Raw genomic sequence first — 20,098 nt, forward strand, 5'->3', positions numbered from 1 at the left:
GTTTCTATAAGTAGGATATAAAGAAGTATTTGTTTTGAATAAACTCAGTCATCTTTATAGCATAGCATATGTGCAGTATTTCAGCATTAGGTAATGTAATACTTGTAAAGTTGGTGATTTTCAAAGTTATTTCTTGTACTTTTAAAAGTCATGCTGCACAACTGTTAAGTATTTATACTATATTCATGAAATAGTAAAACTTGTCCTAAACTTTGCTATAACAATGAGAACAGTATAGATATATTGAAGCCAGTGTGCATATAGAAGGGAAGTAGTTATCTGGATTTTCAAGAATTTTATTGAAATTTATTTTGCCTGACGTTTATTGCTAATAAGAAAGAAAAACATTGAGCCGTCTAAGCCTAAAATTTGTCCCTTTATGTAGCTCTGTCATATCAGTGAGGCCAGAATTTTAAAAATAGATTGGATAAATATATGGGCAGTAATACTGTTTAAGAGTACTCCGCATCAGTTTTTTTACATTCATTTATTTATTGTGGGGGGCATGGGTGGGAGAGGGGTACATATGTGCCCTAGGCATGCATGTGGGGGTCCAAGAACAACTTGAGTCAGTTCTCTTTCCACCAGTGGGTGGGTTCTAGGAATCAAACTCGTCTTCAGGCTTGGCTGCAAAAGCCCTTACCAGCTGACTCATCTTACTAGTCCCTGCATCAAATTTTTAAATACTACAAAGATCATTTTTATCTAGGAGTATAATTTTTTTTAAGTGGAATCTTTAAACTAAAATATTTGTTTGTTTCTGCAGTACAAAATGTCATCATGGCTGCCTATGTATATACATTAATGAAATTTGGAAAGGAGTTTATCTTAACTGTAATTACTTCCTAATTTCTAAACATTTTGGTTTTGTGTTTTACTTTAAAAGTTCAGTTTGAGTAGGATCTGATTAGTCTGCAGCCATGGTGGTACTGTAGAGACAGAAGCTGGGGACCTGTGCTGCAGGTCCCTACAGCACATGTCAGCTAGCACTTTCTGCTGTCACAACAGGACTAGGACCTCTTTCTCTAAGAGCTGGGACAGAGCTGTCCTTGGAGAACTGAAGGCCCTCCATCCACCACTTGTAAAGTTGTGGCAGGTATTCTAAATAAATTGCTAAGCTTCAGAAAAATTGAAGAATGCCTAGTTTAACTAACTTTGGGTCAAATGACTATAAAAAGTAACTGTGGTTCACATAGCTTATGGCCCTGTGTAGAAAAATTGGTAGATTATGGTTGTTACTACCCTTTTTGTGTCACTGAAATAGTGAAAGCATTCCTTTAACTTTTGGATGATTAAAATGTGATAAATTTACATGATAAGTTTTAACTGTCTCAACTCTGTTTCATGTTAAATGTGTTACAGGAATGAATCTGAAGTCTGCTCCAGTAAAACACTGAAGGCTTTAAAATGTTTTCTTGCATAAAACTCAAACTTTAAGTAGCTGCTTATGAGGATAGGAAAGGCAGGAAGCTAATGTCTATCTCAAGACACAGGACAGCTGTTTGCTCATCAACCTCAACTGTGTGAGTAGAGACTTAAGCCTGTAACCTTATGTAAGTGGACATAGAACTTAATTTTTAAAAAATCTAAAGTACATGAGGATACACCTAAGTCAGCATGATACGACTTTAAAGCCTTATTTTTCTGGTGGGTAGGATTTGAGGGGTGGAGTGGGTAGTAGATGTTTAGTCATAAGATATTGTTTGCAGTAGCACAATGCTGGTGACCACACATCTTTAAGATTATCCTAAGAGTTAGAATCTGCATGACTAATTTTCTTGTAAAGAAAAAGATTATTTTTTAGATTGCTGTTTATTTTAGAGTTAATCTCAGCCAACCATAAAATTTCTTTTAGGAATTTGTGAAATTGGTATGGAAAATTGTCCCTGATAATTTAATAATTTAGAGAGAGCACTACCTGAAATTAAAGGAATGCTTACTTCTTAAATGCAGTTTGAAATGTTGTAATGTACTCTATTATTACACTACTTGGACAAGATAAATTCATAGTGACAGGGAAAGAGATTTTTCTTTCTTTTCCTAAAGTTATCACCTCAAGAATCCTCTTAGGAAGTCACCTTTTTTCTCTGCTTCAATTTGTTGTTGTTGATGGATTTTCAGAATGAGGCTCTAATTTGGACTCCCTTCTCTTTAGAAGAATGTGTGGTGTGTACAGATGACTTGTTGGAAGTATGAGGGATGGAGCAGGGTGGTTAGCCTGTGGGTGACAACGCATAGAGCCACAGAGGCTGTTTGCTTGGTGTGTTTGCATTTAAGATGAGTTACTTTCTCTTGAATATCACAAGTGGACTATACTTTAAAGCAGGGATCAAGAAGACACAGCAAGCAGTGACGCATACACATTGAATACAGATACTCCTTTGAAGGTGAAGACTTCTGTTTGCCCACTCTATGGTCAGGTGATACTCAGATGGGATGTCTGAGAAGCTCAGAGGTGTGCTATTATGATCCTTTAAGAATGACAAGCCTCTCTTTACTGGTGCTCTGGGTTATTGAACAGGCAGTTTTACTCTTTAGCCAGTTGTTTGGCACTTCACTTGTAAAGCCAAGATCAATTTGGTGCTGCTCTTTAATGTCACTCACACACACACACACACACACACACACACACACACACACACACACACACGGGAATCAGAACACACTTTCCTCTCAGAGTCAAAAATAAAATTCAAAGTGAAGAAAGCCTTTGGGACCAACTTATGGAACTTCTGGTCATCTTAGGCAGAAAGGAGACTGTAGGAAAGGGAAGCCTGATAGCTAGAAGGCTTGTGGTAGTCAAGTATCTGGGTAAATGGGTGGCAGGTTCTCTCCAGCTTCTCTCACTCTGAAGTGAGTCTCTGCTCTGTAGTACTCTTGTCAAGGGTGTGCAGGGCAGTGCTAAGGAGCCTCACAGTCTACTTCAACAGAAGTTTTGTGTGGAGGATGTGCCTATTCTTCTCTGTCTCTCTGTCTGCCCTACCCTACTCTGCCCTTTACCTTACCGGGAAGGTGTGTAGGCTTGTTGATCCAGGTCCCTCTTACCTAGATTTATACATTAATTTTGGCTTCTTTTGCTCCTGCATTTATTATTCAGCATGATTAAGATGGAGTTTTGGCTACATGAGAGCCAGCGGCTGTGGTTAAGTGCCAACACTATAGAGTCAGGCTGTCCTGGTTTCACATCTTAGGTATTACTAATAATAGCCAGGTGATAGTGAAGAATCATTTAACCCTTCCGTGCCTTTGTAAAACGCAGCGATAACTTCTATCTAACACAATGGTAAGGTTCAGTGATGCACAGCACTTGCAAAGGATTATCATTGATACTATTAAGCCTCTGTTTCTTCTTTAAGAGGAATAATACTAGAAAATATAAATCCTCAAAGTAATAGTTGAGTTTTCTTAGTTTTTGTCGTGCTGGGGATTGAACCTGGGGTCTCATTCATGCTAGGCAAGTATTATCACAGCTACATTCTCAGCCCCCAAATAATAGACTTTAAAGTTACATTTATGTGTGTGTGTGTTTGCATTATGCATGTGCACACTCGCCCCAAGGTGAGTGTGGAGCTCAGAGGACAACTGAGGGACCCCACTGTCTCCTTCCACCATGTGGTCCTGGAGATCTAACTCAGGTTGGCTGCAAGCTCCTTTATCCACTGAGCCATCTCTCATCAACCCAAGCTTAAAAATTCAGAAATCATGAACATACTCAGCTAAAGTACCATAGGAAACATCCCAAGCACAGTGGGGTGATGACCTTCACGCACCTGTCCTCTCATTCTTAACCTACTGCCAGTATTCACCCATTTCACACTCTTTTTGTTGTTGTTTCTGTTTTCTGAGACAGGGTAGCACTGGCTGTCCTGAACTCTCTTTGTAGGCCTGGCTGGCCTCACACTCACAGAGATCCACCTGCCTCTGCTTCCCAAGTGCTGGGCTTAAAAGCATTCACCACCACTGCCCGGGTCCTCTGCAAGAGCAGTACACTAGTGCTTTCAACTTCTGAGCCATCTCTCCAGCCATGAAATAATTGTTTTTAGGTGTGAAATTGGTAGGTGAGCAAGCAGTCGTACAGGTACTGAGGTTTGTCAGTGACTACATTTTGGATTAAAGTTCACCATCTGACCTCTTCATGCTATGCAAATGAGGGGGCTAGCCACATCCAGATGCTGGTATAGTATTTCCTAATCCAAAACACCTTGCAAGTTCAGAAAGGAGCAGGTCAGATAATATTTTTTAAGAGAGTTTGTTTGTGATGATCCCACTAAGGCTCAGAGTATTTGATTTCCACACTGAGAATGACACTAACTGTGTATTTGTAAATACTGTAGGTATTGGGGAAGATACCACGAGTAGAAATGTGGTCCTTCATTCTCAAGGAAATCATTATTTACTGTCTGTTAATCAGGACTAGAACACATGGGAACAGGAATCTGTTTACTATGAAGAAGACCACAAAAAAGAGAAAGTTATCAACTAGACTTAAGAGTTGTATGTGTTACTCCTTTCTGTGTCTGATGTCCTGTCTCCTATGCCTGCATTTTAGGTAGGTCCACAGGTCGAACTAGCTTGCCTGAAGGCATTTTCCCTGTTAACAGAAGTTTGGCAATAGCTAAGCACTGTGGGTAATAGAGACTGTCAGACAAGAACATTAGTAAGAACACAATGAATAGCACATTTAACTTATTGTTACATGATTAAGAAAGGGATATGTGATGTTGTTGTGTCCCACAATATTTGGTTGGTGATATAGTTTTGATTTTTGGTACCCCCCAAACCTCCCCCACACAACACACACACACACACACACACACACACACACACACACACACACACACACACACACAAAGGATTTGAACCTTGGACCTTTTAGGCAAGAGTTATATGTCTCTGGCTATTTTTTTCCCTTCAAGGGGTGGCAGGTTTCATGAGCCCACGCTGGCCTTGAACTGTTGCTTAAGTTTTCCTGCCTGGCCCACAGTCAGGACAAATCTCTCTCACCTGCCAGTCCCACAGCTGCTCAGACCGGACCAAGTAAACACAGAGACTTATATTGGTTACAAACTGTATGGCCATGGCAGGCTTCTTGCTAACTGTTCTTACAGCTTAAATTAATCCATTTCCATTAATCTATACCTTGCCACATGGCTCGTGGCTTACCGGCATCTTCACATGCTGTTTGTCATCGTGGCGGCTGGCAGTGTCTCTCTCACTCAGCCTTTCACTTTCCAGCTTTATTCTCCTCCTTGTCCCACCTACACTTCCTGCCTAGCCAATGGCCAATCAGTGTTTTATTTATTGACTAATCAGCAACACATTTGCCATACAGAACATCCCACAGCACTGCACTCCTGACCTTCCCAGCCTATTATATTAGTGCTGGGATCATAGGCTTGAACAACCAAGCCTGGCTCCAGTTTTTAATCTAGTGGTAAAGTCTGGAAAACTTCAGGTGAATTGATGAACTGGTATATAAAAAACATGTCAATTGAGAAACAGGGTGGCTGTCTAATTGGTCTGATGGTGTTGTTATGCTCTAAGGTGTTGATGACTGTTGACCGTCCCTTAGCTTAGCCTGCTGTTGTTCTGGGTTGGCTCTTAGGGACATAGACTAGTGCTGCCAAGTGCATTGTAGCCATTTGAACTCCTTTGTTCATAGAAGATCTTTTATAGAAATCGGGCATTTTAAAAATACCAAAAAGGAACTGTTGGACTTGGAGCTGTCTTCTGGTGCACTCTGCCCCACTGTTCAGTATTCTTTCTCTGCCCAACCCCCCTCCTGATAGAACAGAACATATTGACCACAGAAGAATTACCTAAGTGATAATATTCACAAAAGCTATGCACATTGTTGTATTTTTAAAATTTTTAGTTTGTAATTCTGGCTCCTGATAGGTGGGCTGTTTTCTGAAGTTAGTTATGATACTATAGATGTGTAGTTGGGAAAATAATACCAGAAAACAAGCCTATAGAGTTCCGTGTTTTATTTAATAGGTATTGTTGATCACAGCATATTCTTTTCTACTTACAAGCAGTATGAAGTGCTCTTGTGTTATGTGGATGAAGGTTAAAGTGTATTGCTCCTGAGTAATTTGTTTTTCTTTAGACTATTGTGCCTCTTAAGTACTCATTGTTTTTCATACTAACTGGTGGGAAGAATAACATCAACTGGTTTCAAATTAGCAAGTGGATCCTTTAGGCTTACTACATTTTATTTAGTGAAGAGTATATTAGTTAGTTGCTTTTCTCGTTTCTGGGGGGACACAGAATCCTTGGACAATTGTGATTGCTCAGCAGGTAAAGGCACTTGCTGCCAAGCCTGACAACCTAAGTTTGATCCCAAGGACCTACACGGTGCAAAGAGAAAACTGATTCCCATGAGTTGTCCTCTGACTTCCACACATGTGCCATGGCACACATTCTTTCCTCTCCCCACCCTTCCACCCCCACCCCCGGTCTCGCGACCAATACAAATAAAGGTAATACAGTCTTACAGTTACTGTTGCTGTGATGGAACACTGTGACCACAGCAAACTCTTATAAAAGAAGGCATTTCATTGGAGGCTTGCTTACATTCAGAGGAGTAGCCCATTATCATGGCAGGAAGCATGATAGCATTCAGGGAGACATGGTGCTGGAGAGGTAGCTGAGAGTTCTGCATTGGGATTGGCAGAGAGCAGCAGGAAGATAGATACACAGGGCCTGCCTTAAGCATTTGAAACCCTAAAGCCCACTTCCACTTCCTCCAACAAGGCCACACCTACTCCATCAAGGTTACACTTCCTAATAGTGCCACTCCCGATGATCCTTTAGGGGCCATTTTCATTCAAACTACTACAGATACAAATTTAAATTTTTATTTAATTTTAATATTTGAAGAAAATAAATTATCAAATCTATCCATACTTCCTCCCTTCCAACTGCTTCCATTCTACACAACTATTCCCTTCCAATTTCATGTGCCCCCTCACCCAGTGTTTGCTTTTTAAGTATGTGTTTTATGTCTGTGTATGGGTATGTGCATGGGCTCACAGGTCCCCACAGAGACCAGAAGAGAGCATTGACGTCCCTGGAGCTGGAGTTACAGGCAGTTGTGAGCTATCTGATGTGGCTGCTGGGAACCAAACTGTAGAACAATACATGCTTTTAGTGATGAACCATCTCTCCCATGTTCCTTTTAGTTTTTATAAACCTGCTCAGTCTACTTAGTACTGCCAGTATGTGCGTGGGTATAGGGCCATCTACTGGAGCAGGGGTAGTCTCTCAGGGGCTACAGACACTGAAGGAATGAATGAATGCTTTGTTTTATGTTCTGTAAAAATATAAAAGCAACTTAAGGAGAGCTCATTTTGACTGACAGTTCAAGGGTACATTTATGATGTCAGGAGTGTGGAGCAGTTGTCACATTGTATCCACAGTCAGGAAGCAAAGAGCCTTGTGTGCTGTGCTCTGTTTGCTTTTTCCTTTTTATGCAGTCAGTCCGGGTCCCAACTCTACCCACTTTCAGGGTGGGTCTTCCTTCCACTGAAAACATCCTCATTCATAATAGATACACTGAGAGGTCTATGTCCATGGTGATTCTACATACAGTCAAGGTGACAGTGAAGATGAGTCACCACAGACACCATCTCTGACTGGTTTATTTTCCCTACTGTTTTCCCTGTGATAGCCATTTTTACCTACTTGGATGTCATGCAGCATCTACCTTTATTACTCTAAATTCTCTTCAAAGCAATATGAGATATGTAAGAGAAATGGTAGTATGTAGTGAGCAGTACTTGTTAAGACTCTTTCTAATTGTTAAGTTGGGATAATTTCCTGTTGCCTAATCATCTAACTTCAAACTCCTCCTTGGCGTAGATAATAAACTTTTCACAATGTTTCCTTACTCTGTTTCTAAGGTGATTTCCACCATCTGAAGCACATAACTAAGGTTACTTCACCATTCCAAACACACAGAATTCTTCCCCAGGAAGAATTCAGTCACACATTTGTTAACCATGGACACACATGAGCATATACTAGTGAAAACTGAGATAGTGGTGGGATCACCAGGCAATATAACCTGTGGAACCACTAGTCATTTATTGAAATGCCATTATATGGAGTGTGACTGTGCTTGTTTTGATCCTTCTGCAATGGTAAATGCTCAGTATATGCAATTATAAAGTCTGTGCTAGCAAAATAATTGATACACCATTTTATGAACCATTCCCTGACACTTCTGACTAAGGAAGTGGCATCATCTCAGGTAGAAGTGAGGCATTTTCAACTAATTCCTAACAAGTGATCTATTATGTGGCAAGCAGGTCTTTTATGCAGTGTCTTTGCTGAACCTTGGGATTTGGACAAATGAATCTTAGATTAATAACTGCACACATCCCTCTCGTTATGTACTCAGATGTTGACTTAAAAGTCACTCAGTTCTGATGCGAGTTTTGTACTACTTTATGTTGTGGTGTGGTTTTCATACTCATCATCTGATGGACTCTTCCTGAGAATCCCATGAGGTAGAAAAGTCAGGTATCACACTTACCTCCATGTGAGGGGCATGGGTTCAGCAGCAGAAAGTGTCATAATCAAAGCTGGCATTAAAATTAAGCCAGTCTGTTCTTTTCACTGTGTTGTCCTGCATATAAAGTTGGCCCTGCGTATATAATTGTTCTGCAGTAAATGGTCGTCAGGCCTCTTGTCAGGATATTTGTTAGCCCTTACTTCAACTGCATCTTCACTGAAAGAAAAATCAGCCTCTGGAATGCCATGCACTTTGTTATTTGCTTGCTTGTTTTGTGGTGCTAGGGAGCAAATCCAAAGTCTGTGCATGTTAGCAAGAACTCTACCACTCTTCTCAGCCACTGTGATCTTCTTTATGGTCTTTAAAAACAAAACAAAAACTTCTCTGAAGTTAGATTATATTTCTAAATTTTTTGGGTACTTGTTAGCATTTTGTGGGTTTTGTTGATGTTTTGATTTTGAAGGTAGATGTTGTGTCTCTTTAGGTACATGAAAATCAGACACTGATATCTGTGCCCTTGTTGATTGATCCCATGCTAACCAATGATCTACCACAGAGTCACACTCATATTTCTTTCTTTCTTTCTTTCTTTCTTTCTTTCTTTCTTTCTTTCTTTCTTTCTTTCTTTCTTTCTTTCTTTCTTTTTTTTTTTAAAATTTTTCGAGACAGGCTTTCTCTGTGTAGCTTTGTGCCTTTCCTGGATCTTGCTCTGTAGACCAGGCTGGCCTGGAACTCTCAAAGATCTGCCTGCCTCTGCCTCCCGAGTGCTGGAATTAAAGACGTGCGCCACCACCGCCCAGCCACACTCTCATATTTCTTCATTGATCCTTGCAAGCAGAAGCTGTGGCATAAAACTTCTATTATAATAACCAGAAGAACAGTAGGCAGCACAGGTCAGCATATCATCCTTGAATAAAGCTGTAACAAAAGAAAAACTGATTTACTGTCAAGAAGTCTTGCTGTGTCTTTTCTAATAACATTTTTAACCAAACAAGTTTTTGAAAGCATTCATATATTCATCAGGCTTTACTTGAGTACCTGCTAGATACACTGAGGCAGGGACAGGAATTGGCAGGCCCTGGCCCACTAACCAAATACTTCTCAGTCACCTTTTATTGTAAACACACTCATTCATTAACATTTGAGTGTGGCTTCTTTTCATTACCAAGGTAGAACTGGAAAGTTGCAATAGAGACTGTATGGCCTACAAAGCCCCATATTTAGTATTAGTCCTTAGAGGAAAAGTTTGCCAACATCAGTCTAGTGTACTTGCAAATACAGCTCTAGGGGGAAAGTGCTTTGTCTACTGAATTTGATTTTTCCCTTTTCTGTCACAGTCTTTCCCTCTGTCCTCACAGATAGGTTATTTGTCCATCATTTATCTGTCAGTTGATCCTGAAAGGCACTGCTGCTGATTATAGATAGACATCTGTAGCTATAACAGTCTGCCTCTGGGTTTGTAGTGCCTGTTTCCCCAGCAGATATGTTCTCTGAAAAGGGAGCCATGAAACTTAACTCTGTCCAAAGGTGACTTCTATCAGTGTCATATGGACAGGAAACTATCATGAGGAAGGGTTTATTCCAGGGTGCCAGTACTCCAGAACTCCTATAAAAGAGGATCAAAGAGAAATAAACTAAAGCAGAATCTGCACCAAGATTTAATAAAGTCAATAATTTTATTGTTTCATTAGGAACTGCTGTTTGGGGATGGAGTGTAGACGAATTTCTAAACAGTCTTATTAAATAAGAAACACAGAGCCAAATACAGAGGTAACAGCCAAAGATATCAGAGCAATAGCTCTGACTAGCTTTAGCTTACCATCAGCAGTAGCTTCCCCAGAGAGAGCTTCTTCCTATCTGACTTGTGTTTTTATTGCCTTTCTGTTCTGCCTTCTCATTGGCTCTAAGCCCAGCTACATGACTTCCTCGTCACTGCCTGTCTATTCAGACCTCCAGGTCTCTATGGTTGGTACTGGGATTGAAGGCTCTGTCCATGTTTGGCTGTGTCCTTGACCACACAGAGACTACCTGCCATGTGATCGGATTAAGGGCATGGGCTACCACCACCTGACTTCTGTTCCTGGCTCTCTCTGACCTCTGATCTCCAGGCAAACTTTATTAACATACAAATAAAATCACATTTTAGCACAATTAAAATATCACCACAACGGAGAGATAGTAGAATGGTTAAGAGCGCTTGCTGCTCTTGCAAAAGACTCAGATTCAGTTTCTAGCACCCACATGGTGGTTAATCTAGTCACATGGTGAAGAGACACCATGACCAAGGCAACTCTTATAAAAGAAAGCATTTAAGTAGGGTCTTGCTTACAGTTTCTGAGGTTTAGTGCATTATCATCATGGTGGGGAGCATGGAGGCATAGAGGCACCCATGGTGCTAGAGCAGTAGCTGATCCAAAGACCAAGAAAGAGAGACAGAGACAGACTTGGCCTGGTATGGGCTTTTTAAGCCCCAAAGCCCATCCCCAATGACACACTTCTTCCAACAAGGCCACACCTCTTAATCCTTCTAATCCTTTCAAATAGTGCCACTCCCTGGTGACTAAGCATTCAAATATGAGCCTATGAGGCCATTCTCACTCAGGCCACCACAGTGGCTCACAGCCATCCTGAACTCTAGTTACAGGAAATCTAATACCTCTTCTGCTCACTACTAGCACCAAGCATGCAAAGTGGTATACAGACATACTTGAAGTATGTCTTATATACATAAAATAAATGTCTTTAGAAAAAGAACAGCACACTTTTTTCCTTTTATTTTTGAGATTGTAACATAAAACATAATTACATCATTTCTCCTTTCCCTTTCCTTCCTCTAAACCCTCCCATATTACTCCCCACCTTGCTTTTTCAAATTTATGGCTTCTTCATTATGTGTGCATGCACACACACACGCGACACACATACACATTCATTCCTAAATAAAGCCTGCTTGGTGTATATGATATTACTTGTATGTATGGTTTCAGAGCTGGCGTATGGTATCCAATAACCAATTGGTGTGCTTTTTCTTGGGGAAGACTATTTGTTCTGCACTCACCATTTCTTAGTTGCCTGTAGTTCTTTGTGTAAGGTTGAGGCATTGTGGGCTATCCTCCATCCACTTTGGCATATCCATTGGTGTCATCCTTATTCAACTCATGTCTGGGCAGTCATTTTGGTGAGACTTCATGGTATAGCTTTTGACATTATTTGACAAACTCCCTGATCTTCTAATTCAGTGGTTCTCAACCTTCCTAATGCTGCAACCCTTTAATACAGTTCCTCATGTTGTGGTGACCCTCGCAGCCATAAAATTATCTCGTTGCTGTTTCATAACTATAATTCTGCTGCTGTTAAGAATTGTAATGTAAATATCTGATATGCGATCCCCCAATCCAAGGTTGAGAACTGGTGCTCTAGAGTCTTTCTGCTCGGACTTCTGCAATGTTCCTTGAGCTTTGGGTGTAGAAATGCATTGTAGATGTACCCACTGGGACTCCATGACTCTGCATGTTGATTGATTATGGTTTTCTGTAATGGTTTCCATCTGAGCAACATGCCAAACAGCTAGCCATCTCTCTAGCCACTACAAAATCTACTTTTAAGAACAGATAAAGATCTTCCCGGGGTTTGGGGTATATCGAAATTGGTAGTAATTGCCCAGTATGTATGAAGCCCAGGGTTCCATCTCCAGCAACAGTTTTGGAGTAGTAGCACATGCCTGAAATCCTAGCACTTGGGAGGTGGAGGTAGTAAGATTAAAATTTAGCTAAATAGCTACATGGGCCTACCTGGGCTATATGAGAGCCTTAAAAACATAAAATGAATCATTTTTTTAAAGAACTGCTGTTTTTTTCATATTAAGAGTATGGGGATAAGGTGTTTTATAACTTCTGACACAGGTCAGTGTCACCACTAAGGTGTCAGATGTTTTATCCTCTCTTTTGCACTGCCGATGTAGATGCCAACAAATTGAAAAAGACAAGCTCTTTGTTGTTTTATTTTTTGAGACAAGGTCTCACTGTGTAGCCTGGCTGTCCTGGAATTTGCTGTCTGATCTTCTTGTCTTGGTCTTCTCAGTACTGTTACTTTGTGTCCTACCACACTTGGTGTTTTTTTTGAAATGGGGTTTTCTCTATATTGTGTAGGCTGCCTTTGAATTTGAGTGAAAGTGATCGATCTCATTGCTTCAGTTTTCCAGTACCTAGAAGTACAGGTACATGATACCACATAGGGATATAAATTGTTATAGATGTTATTATCATTTCGACTTCCTTAAACTCAGAAAAGGTCTCAGGGATTCCAGGTAGGCTTTGCACACTTGGTTTAGAAGGTAGACTGTAACCAGTAGCCAGACTGATTAGGACAAATCCTAAGGTATCTATGTCTGTGATAAAAGTCAGTTACATAAAAAGCATTGTACAAGATTCTGAGAGGTTTAGAGAAAGGTGTTACTGAACTGAACTGAAGAACTTAAGCAAGACAGTTATTCACAAAGGCTATAAACTAAGTTGGAGATTTTCTTAAAAGGGTGTGGGAGATGACGGAGGTGAAGATATTTCCTTAAAGGAATGTGGAAGGAGATGAAGCCACTCCTTGCTCTCTGGCTGCTCGGAAGTGGTAGCTGGATGGCTTAGAAGCTTTAAGGTCAAATAGGAGGACATGAGAGTGCTTATAGGTATGGATCTTGTGTATTACAGATCATATTTTATATTTGGGGTTAGGGGTGTGTGTGTGTGTGTGTGTGTGTGTGTGTGTGTGTGTGTGTGTGTGTGTGTTTTGTTTTGAGAAGCAGATGAAAGTCCGTACATGAAGCAGCCACTGGGGAGCTCTGAATGGATTTCCCTGCCTTTTGGATAAGTGGGGATATTGAGTGACTTTATGTAAGTACTGACTTATTTTTGAAGAAAAGTAGTACAAAATCAAGATCAGTTTTGAGAGCACGTTAGCTGGAGGTCTCAGCTGCTTATCACATGGGTCTTTCTTTATGATGTGGCAACCAGCTTCCCCAAAGTAACAAGCATAGGGACAAACTGATAGTGCCTTGCAGTAAGGAAAGAATGATCGTTTTAGTAGTGACTTTGAGTTAATTATGTATGACTGAAACATGAATCTTAATCCTGCCTTATTCTACGTTTTAAAAAAGTTAAATTCATATAAGTCACTGATGAAAGATAACAAAATTTAGAAAAAAGTATGAAATATCTTCATGATCTTGGAATAGGCAGTGGCTTATTAAATAGCACCTAACTATACAAGGGCAATGTTAACATAACTTACATCCCTATGATGAGATATCTGATAGGAAAAACTTTCAGGAAGAAAAATTTATTTTAGCTCATAGTTTCAGATAACTCAGTCCATCGTGGTATAGAAGTTCATGGTATTAGAGGAGGATGTTAGAGGCCCCTTATTTCACGATGGACCAAGAAGCAAACAGTGCAAGCTCAGAACCAGGGGCTTTGTATCACTTTCAAAGACCTGTCCCCAGGGATCCATTTCTCCCGCTAAGTCCCACTTATAAAGGTTCCACAGCATCCCAAAGCAGTGCCACCAGCCAGGGAGCACACATTCAAAGCATCAGTCAGCTTGTGGAATCAAACCCCATTAAAAATGGAAAAGACAGGGCACATAGTAGGCAAAATAAGCCAAAAAAAAAAAAAAAAAAAAAGACAAACAAAAACCCAAAACCGGCCGGGCGGTGGTGGCGCACGCCTTTAATCCCAGCACTCGGGAGGCAGAGCCAGGCGGATCTCTGTGAGTTCGAGGCCAGCCTGGACTACCAAGTGAGTTCCAGGAAAGGCGCAAAGCTACACAGAGAAACCCTGTCTCGAAAAACCAAAAAAAAAAAAAAAAAAAAAAAAAAAAAAACCCAAAACCATATGGCAGAAAATAGGCAGTGAAGACAGAAGAGGATGCCCAGTAGGCAGTCAGAGCAAGCAGATGACCTCTGCTGTGCTAGTGCCAGTGATGGTGAAGCAATAAGACATGGAGGCACAAGAGTGTTTAAATAGAAAGGAGGTAGTAAAGAGCAAAGAAAAATCATTCTCTTGATTTTAGAGTCAAGAAATCAGAAACGAAGGTATTGCTGAACATCTCAAAGCTTGCTGTGCTTCTCTCTTTTAAGGCTTACCTGATTAATCCAGGATGAGCTCTCCTCAGAGTCTTACTCTATTTGAAAAAACACCTAGGGCTTTGGGATTAGGGTATGGACATCTTTGGAGCCCATCATCCAGCCCAGTTTAGAAGACAGTACTGAGAGTGGGAGAGCCAAGGAATAGCCTGAGGCTTATACTGTTAGGAAAGTGTAAACATTTGTAACTACTTTGAGAAACTGGTGGTCTCTGCTTGAAGTTGAATATCCACATACCCTATGATCCAACTTTTCCACTCATCGTCATGTACTCAGCCAAAGTATGGATGCATGTTAACCAAAAGTTACATAAAAAATATTCCCAACAACTGTATTTGTAGAAGTCCTAGATGAGAAAGTTCCAAAATCCCCATCAATGTGAGATAATCCTTTACATCATGGAACCTACTGTGTAGGGATGAGAGTAAACAAACAATTACATGAAGAGCATAGCTAAGTCACACAATATTAGGTGCTATATAATTCCTTTACAAAAGTTTAAGAGCCAGAAAAGGTACTAAGTATAGCATGTACTCAGGCATGCACACCATATACACTGGCCACGTCCCACCTCACCCCATGGTTGGTCTTGAACTTTCAGAGGCATGTGTCACCTTGTCTAGCTCTGTGGCCCCTTTTGACGAGATTTATCATCCAGGCCCTTGGGGTTTACACTAGAACAGTTCTTATGTTGATGTAGTTAGCATGTAGGAATGATGTGCTGTATGTTTTCTAGGAAAAAATCCTCAGATTTTACCCATATGTTAGGAAGACTCAACGGCCTTTTTGTCTTTCAGTGCAAGCAACAGCAGGAAAGAAAACTCGACATAGGGATCTGGGGACTGCTATGCAGAGAGTTATCAAGCCTACAGTACAGTAGGAAATTTAACTTAAGTCCCTGTTCTTTCATCAGAGTGAGCAGCTTTCTTCCCAAGAGTTTTCTGTCAAGGTGTGTTCTCTGTTTGTGACCTGCTGGTTATCTCTTCAGACAAATTCTCTCTCTTTCTCTCTTTCTCACACACACACACACACACACACACACACACACACACACGCGCGCGCGTGTGTGTGTGTAAAAATCTCCAATCACATGGAATTGAAGATCCTGATGCTCAGAACTCAGAATTACTACATGTCACACTGAGCATTAATTGATCTTTGGATCACTTACTAAAAATTATAATAGGGAATACCTTAGATTCTACTTTGCTGTCTTCTGAGATTCCCTTTTTATACAGTAATATATGATAACTAGCCATCTCTGAGTGGTAAGCTTTCTAGTGACTAAAGAAAGACAGCTGGGTATGGTGGTGCACACCTTTAGTCCCAGCACTCAGGATGCAGAAGGAAATAATCTCTCTGAGTTTGAGGCCAGCCTGGTCTACATAGTCAGTTCCATGCCAGCCAGAGCTACAAAGTGAGACTCTGTGACAAAATATCAGAAAGACAGACTTGAGGGACTTTAGGAGTTTATACTATAACAGTAATTCATAGTTGGTGTCTTTATTTAACTTGCTACATTATGTGTGCACACACACACCCAGCTTCTTTTGAAAGGTCCCAAATTCAGGTCAGGGTCTGGCAAGATGATTCAGAAGCCTCAGATTTGGTTCCTAGCAACCATGTGGCAGCTCACAGCTTTCTGTAATCCTAGTTCCAGGGGATTCAGTGCCTTCTTTTGGCCTTTGCAAGCCCCAGGCACACATGTAGTACTTATACATATATTCAGGCAAACACGTGCATGCACACAGACACACAAAATGTGTATTTTTTTTCTTTTACTACTAGATGAAGGGCCCAAAGAGTATATAGCCTCTGATAAGTTGACCTGCTCAGTGGAAGGCCACACATCCCAGAATATTTGGCCTTGATGGGGTTGAGGGACTGACACAAAGGTGAGTAGGGTGAACATCAGAAGATGGGAAAGGAAGGTGGATATGATCAAAACACTGTACAAAATTCTCAAAGAACTAATAAAAATATATTTTAATCTGGAAAACAAGAAGACTGATGTACCAAGTGGGCAGACACAGGCCATCCTAGAGGCCTGCCTAGCTGAGCTTCAGTTTTGAGAAAATGAGCTCACTTTGTGAGGTCTTCCTATTTTTCTTGAAAATCTGAAACTTTTATGTGACATTCCCCAATTTTTGAAGACTAACAGCTAGGTAATTTTAATATGTGCTAGCCAACCAAACATGGCTGAGTAAGATTAAGTTGGCATATTACAGCTTCTCTGAGTGACTCTATAAACTATTTCTATCTAGTTTATTTTAGATCAAGGCAGAAAGACAATGTGGGGCGGGGTGCATGAATCTTATAGCTTACTTAAGCTGCTAGTCATCTGTTCTGATAACATTTCCATATTACTTTAAACAACAATGAGATGTGGTAGTCAACAAATATTTTGTAAGATTCATGTGGGCATAAAAGGGATTTGAAGGCTTCGTATAGATGGAAAGTGAGTGACTGGGTTGCCCTATGGTTAAGACTTAAGCATCCTAAAGAGTGCCACAAGCAGCTTTCTGAGGAGTTCGAGAGAGACTGACTTCCTGAAATAGATAGGACTGTTTGGGCAGAGTGCCACAGCAGACGGCATCTACAGGGAAGGAGCAGCAAGAGCCAGCAATGAGCAGTCTGCGTGGAGCACGGGACTGGACCTTCTGCTTTCAGGCAGAGCAGAGGTGGAGCAGTGGTTGAGCTTTAGCTGTGTAGTGGGCATTACATGCAAGATTTAATCTGTTGGATAGGTAATGTACGTATTCTTAGAGTGTCACCCCTTGGCTGTTAGTGACTTGTCCAAGTTCTTCAAACAAGAAACTGGCAAAGTTGGGAACTGCCCTGTTGCTGACTGTCTCCAAGGCTGTTCTCATTTCACACAGTATACTTTGCGTGGAAAGTAGGCTGAACTAGGTACATTATGTAGAACATGAATGCTTGGTTGAGATTTTTCAAGGGCAGTTACTATATAGTAACTCAGACTAACTAGGTGTTCAAGGAGCACTGAAGTCAGTGGAACTGGAGGCAGGGTAGTAAAACAAAAATTAAAAGTAGTGTGGCTATTGTGCACGTGGAACTCGGTCTCAAGGCTCCTAAAAACACCCCCCACCCCTGCTCCCCAGTGTGAAGGGAAGAGAATCGCCATTGGGATGGAAAGTAAAATAGCATGAGATATTCCCAGATGAAATCACTAGAACTAGTGACTTGGCTATAGAAAATGAAACAAAGGCGTGTCCTTATAATTGCTTCTCTTGCCTTCATTCATTGCTGATGTTTGTAGGCATTTTAATGGTAATGAATTTTCTTGCATTCTCAGATTATATAATCTTGAACTTTTATACAGACTTTGTTAGGGGAAAAGACATAAAGGGAACAATTGATTTTTTGAGTATAGTTGGTTACAGCTAGTTAAAGTTGCATATTATCTTAAGCCTGAACAATTGCATAAAGTTTAAGCTAGTCTTTAAGTGCAAATAATAAAAATTCATGAATGTTTCAAAACAGACTGCCATTCTTCTCATTTTTTTTTAATATAAAAAGGCTGATTTGTGTGTTTACCAGATGTGTGGTTTGGGGCCAGTTATTAAGTTTTTTGAGTATTATTTTCCTCATTGTTAAACTGGGGGGTCTCATAGCACCATCTTGGAGAGTTGTTTAGAAATAAGTGGCGTAGGGATAAAACAATAGTCCCACAGTAAATTTTGTGGGAGTGATAGGTTGTATTTGACTGTGAAGAGTGAGTTCAACACTTTGAATTCAATTCATGAGCTGTTTTATTACTATACTCTGCTAGTCAGTGCCTGGCATTTTCACCTCCTTGGATTTGTAGCTGTGGAGTCCCACAGTGCAGCATGAAGAATTGATCTGCCTTCTTCTCTGCCTTCTTCTTTTCCCTTACCTGTTCTGTTCCCTGATCATTTCAGTGCCAGATTGATGCCCTGCAAGTTGTTCACCTACTGAAAAAAGCACAGTGGTGCGGGCGGAAGGAGCAGAACTGGGGTTTCCCATGGCACTCTTGCCTTGCCACTGCCTTTGAATAAATTGTCACCTTTTGTGATTTTTTTTTTTTTGTGTGTGTGTGTGTGATCATTTTGAATCTTTACAAAAGGTACTTTTTCAGTGTTTTGAAAATGAATAAATAAGATTGAATATTTTTATAGTTACCTGTGTAATCCCTTGTGTCTCTTGAATTCTGAAAAATTACTGTCAATTTCCTCCTGTGCAGGACAGTTTGGCTTAGGAAATACCTAGAGTTAGATAATATTGAATTTTAATGTTAGTTTTGAAGTTGAATGTGGTAGAAAAGCTTGATGGTCATATTTTTCTTTTATTTGTGTTTGTTTACCTGAGTGTTCATAGAAATACACCCCTCTCTGGGTCTTTGTGATTTTCAGTTATACTGAAATGCTTATCTGTGTTGGGGAATAAAAGCTTCTTTTATTTTTATCTTACTTTAATCTGTTGCTTGGTATCATGGTATAGTAACATTTGAACCTGTGTTTCTACGTTGTCTTTTCCCTATTACCTATCCCAAGGAGCCTTGTTAGGTGTCCCTGATACCCCATGTAGCTTCCACTTATATAAAATTTTAAGTCCAGAGATAATGCTGTATATCTTTTTTTTGTTCAGAAAGAGTAAGTCAGTTTTGTTCCTCTTTTCCCAAAAGAATCTGTTTTAGCCCTCTTGAAGTATGGTGGCCTATGTTGAGAAATGTACATTTTGTAGCAGTAAATTCTCATTGTTGGTTCCAGAATCTTATGCTTTCTAAAATTAATGAGTACCATGAAAAGCTTTTCTCATGAATATTATATTTGTGCTATTTATCATATGACAAGTAAAACTTAGGGGAAATTTTAATACTAACTCATTTAAAATATTTTAATGGAAATTGCATCTGCCCCCCCCCACATTTTTTTAGTGATAAGAAGCTTAATAAAACAAGATTCTCGTGGTTGCTTAGGATTTAACATATACATTGCTGTAAAGAAAATCTGGGCTCTTGTAGTTGAAAAAAGAATGTTTTAATAAGCTTTCTAGATGATAAAAGGTGGTGTTCTTTCATATTACATCAAAGTTTCTTCAGGGATGGTTGCAGCTTAGACCCTGACACCATATGAAACCTCTGTCTTCTGCTGGCCTCTCTTTCAGTTTGAATGGATCTTTTGTTCATGAATGATTTTGTACTGTCATACATTGGGTACTTAGTTCACTGGTTTAAGGAGGTCTTTAAAGGTTGGTTCAGTATCATTTAATCACATTTTATTAATAACATCACTAATTTCAGTAAAATCAAAATATTGGAGACTTGTTAAGCCCTTTTCTGTCTGAATGCTTGAATGTTATCTTTGGTATGGGCTACTTTTTGTCAGTTGGTTTAAGTGACAGGTGTACTTCCTTCATTTTTAAGAAAATGTCTACCATCCATATAATCAAGTCTGAATATCCAGTTT

The 20,098-nt window shown here is 40.1% G+C and overlaps 1 protein-coding gene across 7 annotated transcripts in view; it reads left to right on the forward strand.

Annotated features, from left to right (window-relative positions):
- Zfand6 (zinc finger AN1-type containing 6) overlaps window positions 1-20,098 on the forward strand; it is a 70,936-nt gene that overhangs the window by 34,478 nt on the left and 16,360 nt on the right. For 4 of the 7 annotated variants that reach the window (XM_052762991.1, XM_052762996.1, XM_052762994.1 and 1 more), the window contains exon 2: window positions 1,363-1,523. The exons of 2 other annotated variants lie outside the window; for them this stretch is intronic. The gene's annotated coding sequence lies outside the window, so the exon portion shown is untranslated. Of the gene's footprint in view, window positions 1-1,362; window positions 1,524-15,448; window positions 15,601-20,098 lie in introns of all 7 variants that reach the window. One more of the 7 variants, XM_052762992.1, reaches the window with a different exon arrangement.

The sequence above is a fragment of the Peromyscus californicus genome, unplaced genomic scaffold (assembly GCF_007827085.1).
Source record: "Peromyscus californicus insignis strain IS unplaced genomic scaffold, ASM782708v3 Scaffold_4__1_contigs__length_199733344, whole genome shotgun sequence".
Lineage (NCBI taxonomy): Eukaryota > Metazoa > Chordata > Mammalia > Rodentia > Cricetidae > Peromyscus > Peromyscus californicus.